This window comes from Sciurus carolinensis, chromosome 7 (genome assembly GCF_902686445.1).
Source record: "Sciurus carolinensis chromosome 7, mSciCar1.2, whole genome shotgun sequence".
NCBI classification, from domain to species: Eukaryota; Metazoa; Chordata; class Mammalia; order Rodentia; family Sciuridae; genus Sciurus; species Sciurus carolinensis.
In genome coordinates this window covers 127,886,486-127,894,303 of record NC_062219.1, presented here as the reverse complement: position 1 = coordinate 127,894,303, position 7,818 = coordinate 127,886,486, and the positions used below count along the sequence as shown (strand labels likewise).

The 7,818-nt window shown below is 38.7% G+C and overlaps 1 non-coding gene across 1 annotated transcript; it reads right to left on the bottom strand.

Moving 5' to 3' along the window:
• Nucleotides 1–1,705: 1,705 nt before the first annotated feature.
• Nucleotides 1,706–1,811, bottom strand: Trnal-caa (transfer RNA leucine (anticodon CAA)). Its single transcript has 2 exons — nucleotides 1,774–1,811; nucleotides 1,706–1,751 (listed from the first exon to the last, which is right to left on the bottom strand). It is a non-coding gene; the product is annotated as a tRNA-Leu (tRNA).
• Between the last annotated feature and the right edge of the window lie 6,007 nt (nucleotides 1,812–7,818).

The window sequence follows — 7,818 nt, the reverse complement described above, 5'->3', positions numbered from 1 at the left end:
AGGCAGTTAGGATAGATAGGTGATCTGGTTGGGTGGAGAACATAGAGTCCGATCTGGGTCTGGGAAGTTGGAAACCACTCCTGGGAGATTGGAATGTCAAAGTCTCCAGAGCACTTTGATTCCAAGACTACCTGCCTATACTACCCCTTTCAAAAGGTTGCAGACAGGGAGTTGTTAATTAGTGCCTCCTTGGGCTGCTTCCTTCCTGGATCACTCCATTTGGCCACTTCCCCCTGCCCTTCTTCCCACCTTTTGACCATCCCGCTGGTATCTCCTGGCCCTAGTCACCTTTGCAGGAAGGAGAGCAATAAGGCAGAGAGAGAGCATGTGAACAAAGAAAGTAAAAGTCTTATAAAAGGGGCAGGGCGTTCTTACTTCTTGGATACCAGAATACCAGGGTATGGCCTCCTTCTCCCTCCTGGGAGAAGTCTGTGAAACTACGTTTAAATAAAACTGGCTTTATTTGCCTGCCTCGGGGTGCTTCTCTAATGTTCAAATTTCAACATTTGAGGAAGCAGAACTGGTCACCGACAACCGGCGGTACCATCCTGAGTGGTCATGTTGAAAGAGAAATGTGTTGCTGTGCATGTAAATAGGTAGCGTTAGATGTTTAGCCGAAGATCTATGACTCATATTCTTCTGAGAGGTAAGGAAATCTTGGAATGCGATATTCCTGAAGCAGAGCCAAAGTTATTTAATTACAATAAAAGCTCCACAAGGGCAGAAAATTTCATTTTTGTAACCTTAATTTTTAATTTTTTTAATGTCATATCCCTGGAGCTGTATCCTCTGGCACATAATGAACATTCATTAACTATTGATTGGATGAATTAATAAGTTCAAATAAACCTAAATGTTCCATTAAAAAAAAAAGTGGTTAAACAAAGTAGGTTATATGTCTATGGAATGATTTTCAGTATTTCCTATGTGAGGAAAACAAATGAGTGTTTCAAGTGCAAAGAGTGTAAAAAATAGTAAATGAGTATTTCAGAGAAAAGTATAGTATGATTGAATATCTATTAAAAATGAAATATTTATGAATACACACGTAATGCAGAAATAAAACTAACAAATACAATTGACGGTGCTTATATTTGGGAGAGAAAAGTATACTTTCCATATTTTATTCAGGAGTTAAAAGAGTACTCAATTTTGACGAAATAATAATGATCAGACGCCGAGATGAGTGTGAGTATGCATAATTTACAAAGGAAATATTTGAGAACTAGTGCTATGACTTTTGAAGAAGAAGAGAGCAAAGGATCTGTTTTAAGATTTCTTCGGGAACCGCAATGCCACCAGTCAAGAGTTGTGAAGTTAATTATTAGAAAAGTGCTACAGGAAGTATCCCGGGGAATACTTGGGTCTGGGAGAAAGTGGATGTGCCTGGCTGTAAATTCCTTTCTCCTCCGGTACCTCAAGACAGGTGAGCAACAGAATCGCAAATTCTGTGACTTTCAGACAATTTTGCGATCCAGCAGACCAGCGATCTCCCAGTATCCATCCTTTCTTGAGCTTTTATGCCCCAAATCTCGCGGCTTCTTGAATATATCGCGATGTTTCCGCTTCGGATTTTTTTTTTTCCAGTGTTGACAATGTGAGAAAATTATATAAGTTTGAAAACATTATTTGGTAGTCATTTATAAGTACTGTCAAAACATGTGTTTGGGTTTAAAAAAGAAAAGGGAGAGAAAAAAATCACATGTGTCAGAAGTGGGATTCGAACCCACGCCTCCATTCGGAGACCAGAACCCCCAGCGCAGGGAAGCGGAGCTTGAGTCTGGCGCCTTAGACCACTCGGCCATCCTGACACCCTGCGGGACTGGAGAGATTTTCTCCTAAAGTAGAACTAGGCGGCGACCAACGTTGTGACGTACACCAAAGGCGATGATGTCAGAATTGTTTGGTAACCGTTAGAGAAGACCGCCACCTGTGGATTGAAAGTGAAAAAGGCTTTGCAGGAGGGGTAAAAAAGTTTATGAATAAAATTGGACACAATTTTCTTTTGAAAATGGAGTCTAATGCTTTACAACTGTCATCTCCATCTCGAGAAGGACCTGCAAACATTTCCTTCCCCCAGCGGGCCCAGATTTCAGGAAGGAAAGACCATCTTTTTGACCAGGCCACTCGGTTGGCTTTCCGGCCTCCAATCTTCATTGAATTCCTGCTCGTAGTCAGCTTTCCCCTTGGCTTTCTTTCTACTGAAGACGGACGAGGAACAAAAATCCAAAGCCGGGAAAAAAGACCCCGGTTTTGGGGTACGGCTGCCTATAGTATTTCGGCTTTTTCTGTCTCCGGAACTGGCTTGCCACTTGTTGAAAAGTTTCTCTTGGGCTCAGAAAGCGACAGTCGGGGCACAGTGGGAAAAAAGCGTCTGCAGGTTGCCATGGCTTCCGCGGGTACAGGGGCCACAGCGGCAAGGCGTCGCGGTCCGGAGAAGCTCGGGAACGACACCCTCGCCGCTGTCCCCGCCGCCACCCCACCTTGTCTCTCTCAGATGTTCCCAGTGAAAAGTCTCCAGGGTGTCCGTTGCCAGGCCAAGAAATCAATCAGCTTGGAAAGGCCCGAGGTCACATTTCTTAACAGGGCTGAGACCAAACAGTAAGAAATAATTCCAACTACAGCCAGAGACACTGCTAAAATAACGTTCCTAAAACAAATGCTCCCCAGGGCAGTGCAAACAAGTTTCGTGGTAAGTAAGAGCTCAATAAACTCAACTGTTTTAAATGCTGTTATTTTGAGCTATATTCTAACATAGAGAGTAGAACTATATTTTAAAGTTTTAGATTTTGTCCTGATAGGTTATGTTTTGAACACAAAAAAAAGGGTTTCCTTTTCTTTTTTGTAAGGCAAAGGTTAGGTCTCTTTTTTGCATAAAGAAAATTAATTTTAGTTCAGTAGGTCCTATCTTGGCTTTCCATAGATTCCCTTGGTTTCATATTCTATTTTTAATAATTAAAAAATGGGGAGTGAGATGTACAGTCAACACTGGTTTTTCAGTCTCCCTTCAAGATATGAGATTTGTTGAATCTTCTTTCATCAGCTACAGCTCTACTAGCAGGGAACTGTACCACAAGTGATTTCTGACACAACCACATTAACTTCTTAATTACTTGTAATTAATGTTTTTTCTACTTGCAAAGTGCACAATTGTAGAAAATACAAATAAGCCAAAAATAAAAATTACCCATAACTTCACTTGTTAGAATTTAACTATTAACATTTGATAATTTAATCTAGTCCTGTCATATTTTTTTCCAAAAAAATGATTGTTTAGTATATACATGGCTAATTTATTCTTCAAATTAACATAATACACATATGCTTTTTAAGAAGTATTCTTTTGCACAAATTTTCATAACTGCAAATATTATGTCAAAATGTATTGTCAAACACTGGATTATTTCTAGCTTCTTATTTTCATGAGTAATGCTGCAAAGAACATCTTTGTGTAAGTATTTTCAAACATCCATAATTCTTTCCTTAAATTTTTATAAGAGAAGGAATCACTAGATCAATGTTTACCCATTAAAAACTTTTAATACATGTTCAACTATCTGCTCAAAAAAAAAAAAAAAAGAAAAGAAAATGTGAAGCAATTTAAACAACCTCAAGCCTGACCAACAAAAGATATTAGGATCAAACAACAAAATATAAGTCAAAAATGATAAGACATGTCTTACAGATTAGTAAGTTCAACATTCAGGTTGAAAGGATTTTTATACTTCCTTAGTAAATTGCTTACCAAATTTTTATTGAGGTGTTCACCTTTTCTTACTGGCTCATAACTCATTTTATGAAAATAAACTCTTGTGACATGGTTTCTATTTACCAAGAACATAAGCAGAAATTCCTCTCATACTAACAAGAGTTTCATTAAATTCCTTTGAACATTTAGTTTAGTTCCATTTCATGGCAATTACAAGCTCTAAAATAAATAAGACTTCCATGTCCATCTTTAAAACCAAATTGTGGCCCACGTTTAGTTTCCTTGTAATGTTATGCTATGCATTTACTTTTATTCCTCATCGGTTTTTTTGTTTGTTTGTTTGTTTTGTTTTTTGGTGCCATCCTGAGTCTTTCTTCCTTTATGGAATGTTGGGCTATTGCTACCTTGATTTTGTTTTAAATGGTTTGAAGTCTTCTTTGGAGTAAGATGGGATATATTAAATATGTAACTATTTTAACTATTGACTAATAATATTTATTGTACAGTAGGAATCCCCTTGAGGCCATCCTTAATTTTATGAAATTTTAAGGCCTAACAAATTATTTAAAGATGGTAGCAGGGACTAAAAAGAACACAGCTGCAAGTGGTAGTCTACAGAGAAAACAAAACAAAACAAACAAACAAAAAACCCACATATACTGGGGGGAAGAACCCAAGGGCCTCATGCATGCTAAGCACACATTCGACCACTGAACTATACCTCTACTCTCTTGAGAGTCTTATACAAAGTTCATAATTATCTCATTTTCTGATATCTTGTCTAGGATTTTCTTTAGAATTGGGGAGGGGTAGAGTATTGAAACTGAGATGAGGTTATATTCAAAACAGGATTGACCATAAATTGATAGTTGAAGTTGGGAGATAAGATGGTGCTTTCTTTTTTTTCTTTTTTTTAAATATTTTTTCACTTGTAGATGAACATATTACATTTATTTTATTTACTTATTTGCTTACTTTTATGTGATACTGAGGATTGAACCCAGTGTCTCACATACGCTAGGCAAGCACTGTACCACTGAGCCACAACCCCAGTCCCAGGCTGGTGGTTTCATCGTTCATTTTCTCCATTTTTGTGTGTACTTCAAAGGCTTCTACCAGGAAAACATTCAATAAAGAAGTAAAACAGTTGTGGGTGCAGATTAGTGATAGAGCACTTGCCTAGCACCTACAAGGCACTAGTTTCAATTCCCAGCATTGCAAAAATGCAGAGGGAAGAGAAGAAGATCTGTTATTGGATCAAAAGTATCTATGCTAATTGTTTTGTCATATCATTAAAAAATGTACTCCCAGTGATTTAGGAGGCTGAGGCAGGAGGATTTCAAGTTCAGAGCCAGCCTCAGCAACTTAGCGAGGCCCTAAGTAATTTGAGTAATTTTATCTCAAGATAAAAATTTTTTTTAAAAGGGCTGAGCTGGGTGCGGTGGCACACACCTGTAATCCCAGTGGCTGGAGAGGCTGAAGCAGGAGGATCGGGTTCGAAGCCAGCATCTGCAAAAGGGAGGCGGTAAGCAACTCAGTGAGACCCTGTCTCTAAATAAAATACAAGATAGGGCTGGGGATGTGGCTCAGTGGTCAAGTGCCCCTGAATTCAATACCCAGTACTCAAAATAAATGAAAAACAACAAAAAGGCCTGGATCAGTGATTAAGCAACCCTGGGTTCGGTCCCCAGCATGTGTGTGTGGTGTGTATGTGTATATATAATTTAGATTGAAAATGTGAAATCTTTTAAATTAAAATTCATTACCTTTCCACTTTTTTATTACATTCTTCTTTTGTACTGCAAATTGTAACTGAAAGGGCTACCTCCAAATGCTTTACTTACATTCCAAATGGTCAAAAGCAAAATTAAGGAAACAACTAAGCCATATCTGTTTAATTTACACTTCCTCAACACTAAAAAAGGAAACATAACTGGGGCAATACTGTCAAATACAAGTACTGTTTGCATGTCTTAATATTCAACCCTGATTTTGATACTGCCATTTACTGGTGACGAGTTCTGCTTCCTCTAATGTTGAAGTTGGAACACTACAGGAGCACGGCAAGGCAAGCATATTAAGCAGGTTTTATTTAAAAGTAGTAATAATACAGACTTCTGAAGGGGAGAAGTTGGCCATGGCTGATGTTCTAGAATCCCAAGAAGTGAGCAAGTCCTACATCTTTTATAGGCTAAGGTCTCTTTTGTTCTCCAGTTCTTTCCCCCCATTCTCTCTCCTTCCTGCCAATGTGACTAGGCCCAGTTTTGCAGGTGAGATGTAAAAATTGAGAAGCAGATAGGGCAGGGGGAGGGCCAAAGTGATTCAGCCAGGCAAGGGCCCAGGGGGCATTAATTATCACCTCCTTGCCTGCAGTCCTTGATAAAGGCAGGTAAATTTGGTAATCAATGGGCTCCAGAGATCCTTGACATTCCATTCTCCCAGGGGCAGTCTCCAACTTCCAGAGGCAGATGGCTTTCGTGGCCTCCATTTCCTCGATTTGACCCGATCCCCTATTTCTACACTAACTGCCTGTCCCCAGTTCTGGCTTCAGTTTGGTTTGGGGTTTTCTCATTATTCTTTGCAGAGACTTCACATAGGAATTTCTGGAATAAACAAGGTTCAGGATATAGTAAATTAATTACATGGTTAATATTTATTGTTGGACCAAGCTAGTGGGCATCAGGCTCTCAGCCTCAAGAAAAAGGGTACTAAGGAACCCTCAGTGGTAAAGGGTTAGCATGTTCAAAGCCCTGGTTTTGATCCTCAAATGGTATGAGGTTTGGAATGTGGGGTGGGATTAAGGTACTAAGAAATGTAGACCTAGCATTTCAGCTTCCCAAGATTAGTATGGTACACAGAGGCCTCAGATAGTGTTTTACTTATCCCCAAATTTTTGTAATACTCTACTTTTATATTATTTTTCTCTTATTGACCTTGATTTTTCCAAGAACAGAAGCCATGTTAGTTTGTATTCTCCCTAGGAGTCAGGTTCAACTGGGATACCTAATACTGGTCAATTGTGTATTTGAATCAAAGGACCATTGTCTCTATTTGTTAAGAAGGAACACATCCACCATTGGTACACTAAGAATATTTTGAGCTTTGTTTTTTATTTTTCTGGGAGATATGATTTCTACATTTATACACCCTTTGCTTTAGAGACAATCAATGTCCATAATAAATGTTAATTGATGACAGTAACAAATGACTTTCATTTAGCATCTGACGGCAGTTTGCTCTTAATTTCATAGTGCCTTTAAGTGGTAGGCAATTATGACATTCTCTCATCTTTTCTTAAAAGGTACATGGTAGAGAATAGGAATCATACTCACGTTCCTCTTAGTTTCTGAACATTTCTTCTAGGCCTGGGAAAGTTTCTCTTCTTACATTCTGGACTATACCAGAAAAAATAAGAGCAGCCCAAGACCCAAATGTGTGTGCACATGCATGTAAACACACAAAATTTTCCTGCCACAGTAAAGGGAGTTGTTGTAGCCCTAATTAACAAATTTAGATGTTCCAAGGAACAAAGAGGAGTCAGAAGAATCCTACTGAGTCCCATGTTTGCCTTTAGTGGCCCATATCCTGACTCAATGAATTCAAAGGTTGCTTATCTTCAGATTTACAAGTTTATTTAGCCCCCAAACCAGAAGCTAATAATACATTATTAACCTATGTCCTCTTCTTTCCCATTCTTCCCCACACCCCATAGATAATCATGATTCTTTTGTTCATATAAAGTTTCACTTAGCATTACAATTTACCCTTATGGATATGTTCACATTCAAATCAGAAACAGCTTTGTTGAATCTACAAGGTTACTTATCACTGCTCCTTCTGCTTTAAATGAAGTCCATTAAGATGCTGCTCCTAAAGCACTTTATTCCCTTTCAAGGAAATAAAGGAGACCCAGTATGAATGAGATCTTCTAGTTAACCTGGAGACAGCCTCATCACTTGGACTGCAAAAACCAGGCAGGAGTCCATTTCAAGAGCGTGTTTCCTTGAAAGATACAAAGGTCTTTGTGGGCCTTTATTCTTTCTCCCTGAAAGTTGAATGTGATTTTTGAATGGAACTCTTCACTCTATTTTCCAGTTGCAGACCCTCAA